This window comes from Eschrichtius robustus, chromosome 3 (genome assembly GCF_028021215.1).
Source record: "Eschrichtius robustus isolate mEscRob2 chromosome 3, mEscRob2.pri, whole genome shotgun sequence".
NCBI classification, from domain to species: Eukaryota; Metazoa; Chordata; class Mammalia; order Artiodactyla; family Eschrichtiidae; genus Eschrichtius; species Eschrichtius robustus.
In genome coordinates, this window is record NC_090826.1 from 39,539,889 (window position 1) to 39,551,083 (window position 11,195).

Below are 11,195 nucleotides of genomic sequence, written 5' to 3' on the forward strand. Positions count from 1 at the left end.
CTGGTTTCTGGGTTTTATTACTCGAGGTGAATGTGTGTGAGAGTGGGTGTTGCCTTGTGTGTCTGTGAGTCAGAGTGTGGGTGGGTCTGTGTGAGCACTCGTGTCTGTGATACCTATGCGTGTGCTTGCGCGGGCTGTGCGTGCCCTGCATGGGAGTGTCGGGTGTGTCGGACTTCGTGCTGGGTGTGTGTAGGGTGATGTGGATCCTGGGAGCCTGCGTGGAGACTTTGGAAGGTTGTGAAGCTCTGTGTGGGTGACAGGCCTCTTCGGGGGTTTGCTGTGGCTTTGTGGGGGGCTGTGGGAGTTGGGAATGTGTTACAGAGCTGACTGGGACCTGATTAGGACGCTAAAGAAATACAAGAAACATATGATCCTCTTATGACCCCAGAGCTGAGGTTTGGGTTGATTAAAAAAGCAACAGTTGGAAAGCAGACCATCAAATGAGACCATTTCTGATCCACTTTTTGCTTTAAAAAGAAACAAGGCCCAAATGACAGTGCAATTGATGGGAAAGTTCTGGCTTTCACAGAGGACATCTCTGTCAAGGGAGAAGGAGCTCAGGCCTAGTCCCGGAGTCAGGCACTGCTCCTGTCTCTCAGCCCAGCAGCCCTCACACATGGCCTCACATGGCTTTGGCGTGATGCCATGATGTGCTGGAAAGGGCACGGGCCTTCGTGCCACGTAGATCCAGGTTCAAGTCCCAGCTCTGTCATTCACTCAGTATGTGACTTTGGGCAGGTATGTTTGTTCTCTGCCTTAGTTTCCTATCTGTAGGCTGGGCAAGGATATCATCTTACAGGGTTATTAAGGGAATGAAAGACCCAGTGTGTGTGCAGCACAGTTTCTGGAACATAGTAGGCATTTAATAAATAGATGCTCACTCACTGGGCTAGTTATTCTCTTTTTTTTCCCCCACCCTCTCCGTGACTCTCCCCAGTCCATCCTCTGCCTTGCTCTGTGTCCCAGGAGTCTGACGTTATGGACTGCGTCACCTGGGCTCCCTTGTCCCATGGCTTCAGTTTGTGTTCAGCCAATGGAAGACTCCAGCAAGAAACGGAGGGCTGGGGTTGGAGGCTGGGGTATTCATTGCTTCCCTCCCTGTCAGGCAGCCCCTCTCCCATGGCAATAGCTCTCACTAGTACCTCCCTTGAGGGGACAGGGGTGCTAAAGTCTTGTCCCTCAAGACTTCACTACACCATGTTGGTTCCTCTACACCTGCCCACACCTCTGTAAATAGACCTTCATTAATTTCCCAACAATTAACCCTCTGGTTGAGCCATCTGTCTCCTGTAGGGAACCTGATGGACACACTCACTCATCGCCTATCCTGGTGTGATCTAGTACTTTATCCCTGTAAGGAGCTGCAGAAGAGTCAGAGATTAATTCAGTGGATTTGTATGAGCTCAGATTGTCATGCTTGGGATCCAGCTTCGCATTTTGCCAGTGGGAGAAAAAGAGGCCCAAAGTAGAACAGGACAAAGTCATATCACAGAGGAAGAGAGTGACCAGACGGGATGAGAACTTAGGCCTCTTATCTCCTCAACCCCATGGACCCATTGATAATAGCTTCAGTCTTTAATTAGAAACCGTGTGTGTATTACTGCTTACTTGTGTCATGAGCCTAGTCTCTGAAAATATTGCAAATTATTTAGGGCAGAAATCTTGACACATATTCTAAACATCCCCAAGGCCTCACAGTGCTCTCTTCATGTAGTAGACACTCAATATAGGATTTATTTAATTAACAAACATTTCTGAGTATTGTATAGTAATAGCTATCACTTGTTGAGAGCTTCCTATGGGTCAAACATTAAGTTAACTATTTTATATGCATGTTCTCATCTAATTCTCATTTTATAGACAAGAAATCTGAAACATAGAGAAGTAAACTAACCTTCCTGAAATCCTGGAGTTAGTAAGTGGCAGACCTGGGGCTCTCCTAAGAACTCTGCTCCCCCATCTCCTTATGATGTGTCAAGGTCTGTGTCAGATGTGAGGGTTCAAGGGCTTAACAGACATGACCTCTATTCTCAGGGAGCTCATGACTGACTGGGGGAGTTGTGTGTGAATAGATATTCTGGGAACACACAAACCCAAACACACAGCCTGATATCTGACAAGATGAAAAAATAAGGCCAGATGCTGGATCCCTCCCCCAAACTGAGCCTTGGAGATGCCACAGATTCAGCAAGATATGGATTGTTTTTAAATGATAAAAACTGTGAGGACCCCCTGGGGATGTAGAAGGTGGTAGGGTCCTGGAGGTGTGAGGGGTGGGTAGAATACTGCAGCAGGGGAGTGCAGGAGCCATGGATAGGGGGCAGGCTGGGGAGAGGATTACGTGGCATCCTTGAGTCTCCCTCACATTGTCCTTGATGGGCCACTGCCTTTCCTGTTGCCATTGCAGGATAGAAAACACCAGTGACAGTGATAATAACACGTACAGGGGATGGCTTGGCCCCTGAGCACTCCATCTCCCTGGCCCCTGCCAGTCCTCACTCTGAGGTGTAGATGACTGCACCTGAGGAAGACAGTTAATGGACCAGAAGGATCAAGAATTTAAAATAAACATAGTAAGTGTCCCCAGACAGATAAAGTGGGATATAGGGAGCATGGGGGCAGGTTTAAGTAGTTGTTAGAGGAGAAACAAGGGGAGATCCTAGATATGAGAGAGTTTATCACCAAAAATCTTCTGAAGGACCTTCTAAAGCACATATTTGGGAAGAAAGATACTGAACCCAGAAGGAAGAAGTGTGATGAAAAAAATGCTGGAAAAAGGAAAGTAAATATGAAGATAAATTTATACACTGACTGTATCAAATGATAATAGTATAATGTTAAGAATTATTACCAATTTGGGGGTAAAATATCAAGGTAGAACACATATTCTGTATAGTAATATAATTTAAGAAGGGAGGAAGAGTGATTTAATTGGAAGCATTCTGAAGTCTTTCTGTAGTTGGAGGGGAGGGAAAAATACTTTAAAAATTTTTTTGAAATTTTAGTTTTTTAAAAGTATGCATATTAAAAAGTTAAGGGTAGCTAGTAAAAGAAAAACATAGAAATAAAATTATAACTTATTAACCAGTAAAGAAGAAAACAAATTAAAGAAAAACCTTGATTAATTCAAAAGAAGACAGAAAGAGAATATTAAAAAAGAAGCAGAGGAGGGGACTTCCGTGGTGGTCCAGTGGTTAAGACTTCGCATTCCAATGCAAGGGGTGTGGGTTCGATCCCTGGTCGGGGAAGCTAAGATCCCACATGCCCCATGGCCAAAAAACCAAAACATAAAAACAGAAGCAATATTGTATCAAACTCAATAAAGACTTTAAAAATGGTCCACATCAAAAAAAAATCTTAAAAAAAAAAAAGCAGAGGAGAAACACGGAAAGCAGGAAGCAGAAAATAATGTGGTAGACATAAATCCAAATATACCAGGAACCCCATAAATGTAAATGAACTAAAATCTCCAGTTAAAAGGTAAGGATTTTCATATTGGGTAAAAATGAAAAAATCAATTCTCTGCCCTTACCCTGGCTATGTGCTATTTACCCAAGACACCCATAAAACATATGGACTCAGAAATATCAAAAATAAAGGGTATTAAAAAGATATTGTGAACATAAATAAGATTGATGAATGATCCCTGAATTGCCAAATCAAGCAATATTTATTAATAACACATTGTGACCAGTTATGTTTATTTCATTAATGCAAAGATGATGTAGCATTTTGAAATCTACTAACTCAATCTAAAATATTAGCAAATTAAAAGAAAAAGCAAGGGACTGCCCCGGTGGCACAGTGGTTAAGAATCTGCCTGACAATGCGGGGCACGTGGGTTCGATCCCTGCTCCGGGAAGATCCCACATGCCGCGGAGCAACTAAGTCCATGCACCACAACTACTGAGCCTGCGCTCTAGAGCCCGTGAGCCACAGCTACTGAGCCCACACGCCTAGAGCCTGTGCCCCTCAACAAGAGAAGCCACCGCAATGAGAAGCCCACACACCACAATGAAGAGTAGCCCCTGCTCAACTCAGCTAGAGAAAGCCCGTGTGCAGCGACGAAGTCCCAATGCAGCCAAAAAATAAATAAATTAATTATAAAAAAGAAAAAGAAAAACAATTATCTCAATGGATTTAGGAAAAACATTTGGTAAAATTTTGTACCTATTTATGATAAGACTCTCAGTAAACTATTATTGTACAGGGTATTTCTTAACCGAAAAATGATTTCTACCAGGAATCAGTCAAGAATGTCTGCTTTTGCTGCTTCAATTTGACATTGTACTAGAACTCATAGCCAGAATAGTAAGGCAAGACAAAGAATAAAAACCAGATGATTATGATTATGATTATGATAGAATATAATGATCTATACAGGAATCTAGAGCATCTGCAGACAAACTATTAAAATGAACAGGAGCTCAGCAAATTTGCTGAATATAAATAAGATCAATATACAAAAATCAGTTGTGTTCTTATATGCCACAGCAAAGTATTAAAAATGAAATTTGAAAAAAGCTGCATTTATAATGTGAACTGAAAACATAAGGTACTTAGGAATAAATCTAACAAAAGATGTAAGAGATGTTTAGGGTGATAATTATGAAACTTTATTTTAAGGTATTAAAGAAAATCAAAATAAATGGAGAGACATGGAAACAAGGGCCAGTGATGGATGAATGGATAAATAAAAAGTAGTCTATGTATATACATAGTCAGCCACTTAAAAAAAAAGAAATGTTGCCATTGTGACAACATGGATGGCATTAGGCTAAGTGAAATAAGTCAGACAGAGAAGACAAATACTGTATGATCTCATTTATATGTGTAGTCTAAACAAAACAAAAACAAACTCAGAAATACAGAGAACAGATTGGTGCTTACCAGGGGGTGGGGACTGGGGGGATGCCATGGGTGAAGGGAGTTAAAAGAGACAAACTTCTAGTTATAAAACAAATAAGTTATGGGGATGTAATGTACATCATGGTGACTATAGTTAATAACACTATATCGCAGGCTTCCCTGGTGACGCCGTGGTTGAGAATCTGCCTGCCAATGCAGGGGACACGGGTTCGAGCCCTGGTCTGGGAAGATCCCACATGCCGCGGAGCAACTAAGCCCGTGTGCCACAACTACTGAGCCTGTGCGTCTGGAGCCTGTGCTCCGCAACAAGAGAGGCCGCGATAGTGAGAGGCCCGCGCACCGCGATGAAGAGTGGCCCCTGCTCGCCGCAACTAGAGAAAGCCCTCACACAGAAACGAAGACCCAACACCGCCAATAAATAAATAAATAAATAAATAAATAAATAAATTAAAAAAAGTACTATATCGCATATTTGAAAGTTGCTAAGAGAATAGATCTTAAAAGTTTTCATTGCAAGAAAAGAATTTTTTTTGTAACTATGTACGTTGACTGATGTTAACTAGACTTATTGTGGTGATCATTTCACAATGTGTACAATATCGAATCATTGTACCTGAAAGTAATATAATGTTATATGTCAATTATATCTCAATTTGAAAAAAAAAGATGTTTGGAAGAACAAAATGTAAAGCAAACAAATAAACCACCCCCAAAGCCCCCAAATTTTTATTTAAAAATATTGAATAAGATAAATAAATGAAGAGACATATCATATTAATGGATAGGAAGAGTCAATGCTGTAAAAATATCAGTTTTCTCTAAATTAATAATACATTTATTGAAATTAAAATCAAAGTCTCAACATCGTGTGTGTGTGTGTATAGTTTTTAAAAAGGTCATTCTAAAATGTATATGGAAAGTTAAGATTTAGTAACAGTTAAACAATTGAAGAAAAAGGATAAGGCAGTTAAATTTTCCCTAGCAAAAAGTAAGACATTTTAAAACCTTAGTAATTAAGACATTGTGTACATCTGGAATAGATATGGTTGTGTAAATCAGCATTTTTCTCCTTCTCCTAGAAACCATCCAAAAGCAACAAAAAGAATCAAGAAGTAAACTCTATTTTTGGCAAAACTTGAGGACAGGTATTATCCAAGACTCCCAAATATGTGTAAGAACAGTCCACAGAAGCTGCGATTAGGAAGAAAATAAATAGGAGGAAATGAAGAGAAAGCAGCTCAGAGAAAGATTTTTTGATGAGTTAGCTAGGGAAACATATTCTCCCTAAAGGTAAGGGGTCTATCCAGAGAGAGAAAAACTATATTTCCTGTTTTCCAAAACAGGTGCAATGACTGGAGTGAAATGGGCTAAAGGGAAAAGCCTTCTTGGATCTGATTTGGTTGAGAAGCTGAGGATCCAGGGCTACCTAAAGATTCATAAGGATAAACCCCTTTGTGGAAGCATTTTGTTTCTGTGGCAGCAGAGAAGACTTCTTGTGAAAACCAGCCATGCTGGAATTCTATCTTGCTACCCCTTTTTTTCCCTGACCAAAGCATCTTTCTGTTAATGGAAAGTCCAGGGAAGCTGAATCCAACTCACTTAGTGCTAACAAGGATCTTTAGTGCTATTATAAGGAGTAATAACAAGAATCTAACAAAGCATCAATACAAAGATACTAAGAGAAAAATACTCAGAAAAGTTTATTAAAGGGCAAAGACTTCTCCCCAGAGAAAGGTTGCCAAAGAGCTGATGAAAATTGTGACCAAACATCATGGATTTCAAAAATCTTAATAAAGCAATTGTTTCTATGAAGTACAACAACAAAGCAAAGATGAAAGAATGCAGGGAAGAAAGAACAAGGTCATAGGAGAAAATAATACATGAGCTGGCAAAATTCAAGAAAGGAGTAGAAGAAAAAAGAAAGGTCATTCAGAAATGAAGACGGCTTAGAAAGAGCACAAAGGAGAATGGACATTGAAAAAAACACAGTGACCCAGAGAATAAAGAAGAGAAAAGCAAACAAAATGAAACAGAAATAAAGATATTTAAAAAAAGGATGTGAGAGAAAATGATTAATATAGAAAATAGATAATGAAGATTCAACTTACGTACTTTTGGAGTCCCCAAAGCAAGCAACCAAAATAATAGCACCTAATAAATATTTAAAGGTTTAATTCAAGAAAACTTTTCATGAAATAAAGTGGACTTGATTCTATATATTTATCCAGAATGATAATACCAAGACATAGCTTAGTAAGTTTATTCTAGTTTAAAGATAAAGAATATTTTGGCAACCCAGGGTCATGCATAAGAGGGAAAAAGATCAGAATAGACTCAGGCTAAATCAAGTTAACTTTTTTTTTGCATTCAGAATCATTTTTTTTTTAAACATCTTTATTGGAGTATAATTCCTTTACAATGGTGTGTTAGTTTCTGCTGTACTACAAAGTGAATCAGCTATATGTATACATATATCCCTGTATCCCCTCCTTCTTGCATCTCACTCCCACCCTCCCTATCCCACCCGTCTAGGTGGTCACAAAGCACCGAACTGATCTCCCTGTGCGATGCAGCTGCTTCCCACCAGCTAGCTATTTTACATTTGGTAGTGTATATATGTCAAAGCTACTCTGTCACTTCGTCCCAGCTTACTCTTCCCCCTCCCCGTGTCCTCAGGTCCATTCTCTACATCTGCGTCTTTATTCCTGTCCTGCCCCTAGCTTCATCAGACCTTTTTTTTTTTTTAGATTCCATATATATGTGTTAGCATACGGTATTTGTTTTTCTCTTTCTGACTTACTTCACTCTGTATGACAGACTCTAGGTCCATCCACCTCACTACAAGTAACTCAGTTTCGCTTCTTTTTATGGCTGAGTAATAGTCCCTTGTATATATGTGCCACATCTTCTTTATCCATTCATCTGTTGATGGACCCTTAGGTTGCTTCCATGTCCTGGCTATCGTAAATAGTGCTGCAATGCACATTGTGGTACATGACTCTTTTTGAATTATGGTTTTCTCAGGGTATATGCCCAGTAGTGGGATTGCTGTATTGTATGGTAGTTCTATTTTTAGCTTTTTAAGGAACCTCCATACTGTTCTCCATAGTGGCTGTATCAATTTACATTCCCACTAACAGTGCAAGAGGGTTCCCTTTTCTCCACACCCTCTCCAGCATTTATTGTTTGTAGTAAATCAAGTTAACTTTTAATGTTATCAGACAGTGGAATAACATCTGCAAGAAAGAAAATAACAGCTTCAAAGAAAGAAAATGAAACCTAAGAATTTTTATATCCATCCCAACTGAACTTCAATTATTAACCCTTTAATTTTAAAGGCTATAGACAAACAAATGTGCATGATTTCAGGATGATCAATCAATAGTAAATTAGGAAAATTACAGCAAAAAGACTACAAAACTAAAAACTGTGACGATTAGGCTGAAGAACAAAATACATTGCATTCTAAAAATACAGAAATGACACAACTGATATAAACTGTGTGGGGAATAGGAGTAAAAAGGTTGGAGCTAGAGTATTTGCTGTTTGTCTCAACTTTTATAACAGACAGTAAAAGCATATATTTTGAAGCTGACAAATCGAATGAAGTATATGCATATTTAGTTGCACAGAGTATACACTAAAAGTATAATAGTACTGACAGAAATTGAGGGGTGGAGGAGAGGAGGGAAAAGTGGAAGAAAGCAGCACACTAATTTTTACCATTGTTCATAGGAGACAACTAGTAGATGCTATTAAAGAAATAAAGAACCAAAGGAGTTATATAAAATTATAAGTGTAACTGCTAATACAAAAATAAATTTTGTTTCTAGCTATCAGAATAACTTCACACACACAAAATAAAGCAAAGAGATCACATAGTAAAGAACTTGAGAATAACTTCAATATTGAACAACGTGCAGAAACCAAGACTAAACATATTGGTCATATCAATTAGTGAACAGGCCAAAGTCATCTATTAAAAGAAAAAGATTTTCAGATTAAATCACAAAGAAAAAGAATTCTATGCAGTGTAAGAGAGGCACATCTAAAGCAAAGCCATTCAGAGAGGCTGAAAATAAAAGTTTTGGCAAAAATATATCAGTCAAACGCAGGCACAAAGAAAGTAGACCTAATCAGACACGAAGGACTTCAGGCCAAAAAGCATTAAATGAGTCAAAGACAAGCAAATGATCATGTAAACTTTGCAAGGTACAATGAACATATTTATTAGTTATCTATGGGTGCATATCAAATTACCCTAAAACTTAGCAGTTTAAAACAATAAGCATTTATTACCACGTAGAATTTCCGAAGATTGGGAAATCTGGAGCAGCTTTGCTGGGTGGTTCTGGCTGAGAGTCTCTGAAGAAGCCGCAGTCAAACTGTTGGCCCAGGGCTGCAGGCAGCTGAAGGCTTCCCCGGTACTGGCAGATCCACTTCCAAGCTCATTCACCTGGCTGTTGGCAGGAAGCTTCAGTTCCTCATCACGTGGACCTGTTCAAACGTGGCAGCTGGCTTCCACATAGCAAATGACAGGGGGATGAAGTGGGGGTGGAGAGAGGGGGTGCGGGGTGGGGGAAGAAAGAGAGAGAGAGAGAGAGAGAGAGAGAGAGAACCCAAGGTGAAAGTCATGGTATCTTTCATAACCTATTCTCAGAAGTGACGTGTATCATCACTTCTGCCGTATTCTGTTGGTCATGAAGTCCAACCCTGGTATACAGTGGGAGGGGACTACACAAGCATACGAATACCAGGAAGTGTTGTGCATAACAGTTAGGAAGATCTATCTATGCACAAGATAATATTAGCATCAACATTCATAAAACTGAAACTATAGGGGACATGAGGAGAAATAACTATAAATACACCAGTAATGGGAGATTTAATGTAGCAATCTTAGTACATGATGAGGCAAGTGGATAAGAAATAATTAAGGATAGAGAAGACTAAATATTACTTTTAAATGTATACTCTAAAATAGATAATCCACCTATTTTATTCAATTGTCCATTAAATATTCATTAAAACTAATATTAAGCCACAAAGAAAACCTTGAAAAATTGCAAGAAGTAAAAATAGTTTGAACAATATTCTCTGGTTACAAGAAGTCTAAATTAGAAATTTAATTCTAAAATGAGCAAACAAAGGGTCCCTCTACCTAGAAATTAAATCAGACAACAACAACAATAACAAAGCCTTAGGTCAAAGAGAAAAAAAACCCCCAAATTGTAGAATATTTAGAAATTTAATTTTGATAGAAACACTACATGCCAGAGCCCATGGCATACAGCTGGTGAGGCTCCCAGGCCAGTGCTGCTTATAAATGAGTGGGTAAGTCAGATAGAAACCACATTTTCTAATACCTAAATGTTATAGGCAATAAAGTGATATTTTGGCCTCCATCTGTGTTACTTTCAATTGGTTCAGAATTTGGGCAAAGAAAATTATTATTTGGTGGGCTTCCCCAAGACCCCAATACCACTAGATGATGCAATGGGACGAAAGAAAAAAAATAGAGGTGTAAAAGCTGGAAAATAGAGGTGTAAAAGCTGGAAAAAATAGAGGTGTAAAAACATGTCAAGATATCACTATTTGCAGATGATTGTAGTTCTGGAAAATCTAAAGAACCTGCTGAAAAACTGTTACCAAGAGTAAGAGGATTTAGTAAGATGGATATGTAAAGTTAGTAAGCAAGAATCATTTACTTTCATGTGTAAATATAACCATTAAGGAGATACACTGAATGAAAAGATCTCATTTACAAGGCGATTACATTACAATACAATTGTATTATATTGTAATTCAATTACAATTGTCATTACAATAACAACAGCAACAACAACGAAATCAACTACTTTGTAATGAAGTTAACATGTAGGAGCAAGACCTATACAAAGAAAATGTTGAAACACTTTCAAGGAAACAAAGAAGACTTTTGAATAAATGCAAAGACCATGCTTTTAGCTAGGAAGACTCATCATCATAAAGACGTCAATTTTCTCGAAATTAATTTCTAAATTTAATGCCATCCCAATGAAATACCAACAGTCTTTTTTAAAAAACCGAACGAACTGATTCCAAAGTTCATGTGAAAAAATAAAGAAACAAAATACTCAGGAAAACTCTGAAAACAAGAGTAATATCAAGGGACTAATTCTACCAGATATTAAACTATATTAAAAGTCTCAGTAACTGAAATAGTGAGGAACGGATGGATGAATAGCAAGACAAGCCAATCAAGCATAATAGAAAGTCCAGAAATAGAAGTGAATATACATATGGGAGTTTAGTACATGAAAAAACTGGCCTCCAAAATCAGTGGG

General features: G+C 38.5%; 1 long non-coding RNA gene across 1 annotated transcript in view; it reads left to right on the top strand.

Annotated features, from left to right (window-relative positions):
- LOC137761053 (uncharacterized) overlaps positions 1–5,187 on the top strand; it is a 135,538-nt gene extending 130,351 nt beyond the window's left edge. Inside the window, exon 4 of the long non-coding RNA XR_011073388.1 lies at positions 5,023–5,187. This is a non-coding gene — a long non-coding RNA (uncharacterized lncRNA). The remainder of the gene's footprint in view (positions 1–5,022) is intronic.
- The last annotated feature ends 6,008 nt before the right edge of the window (positions 5,188–11,195 follow it).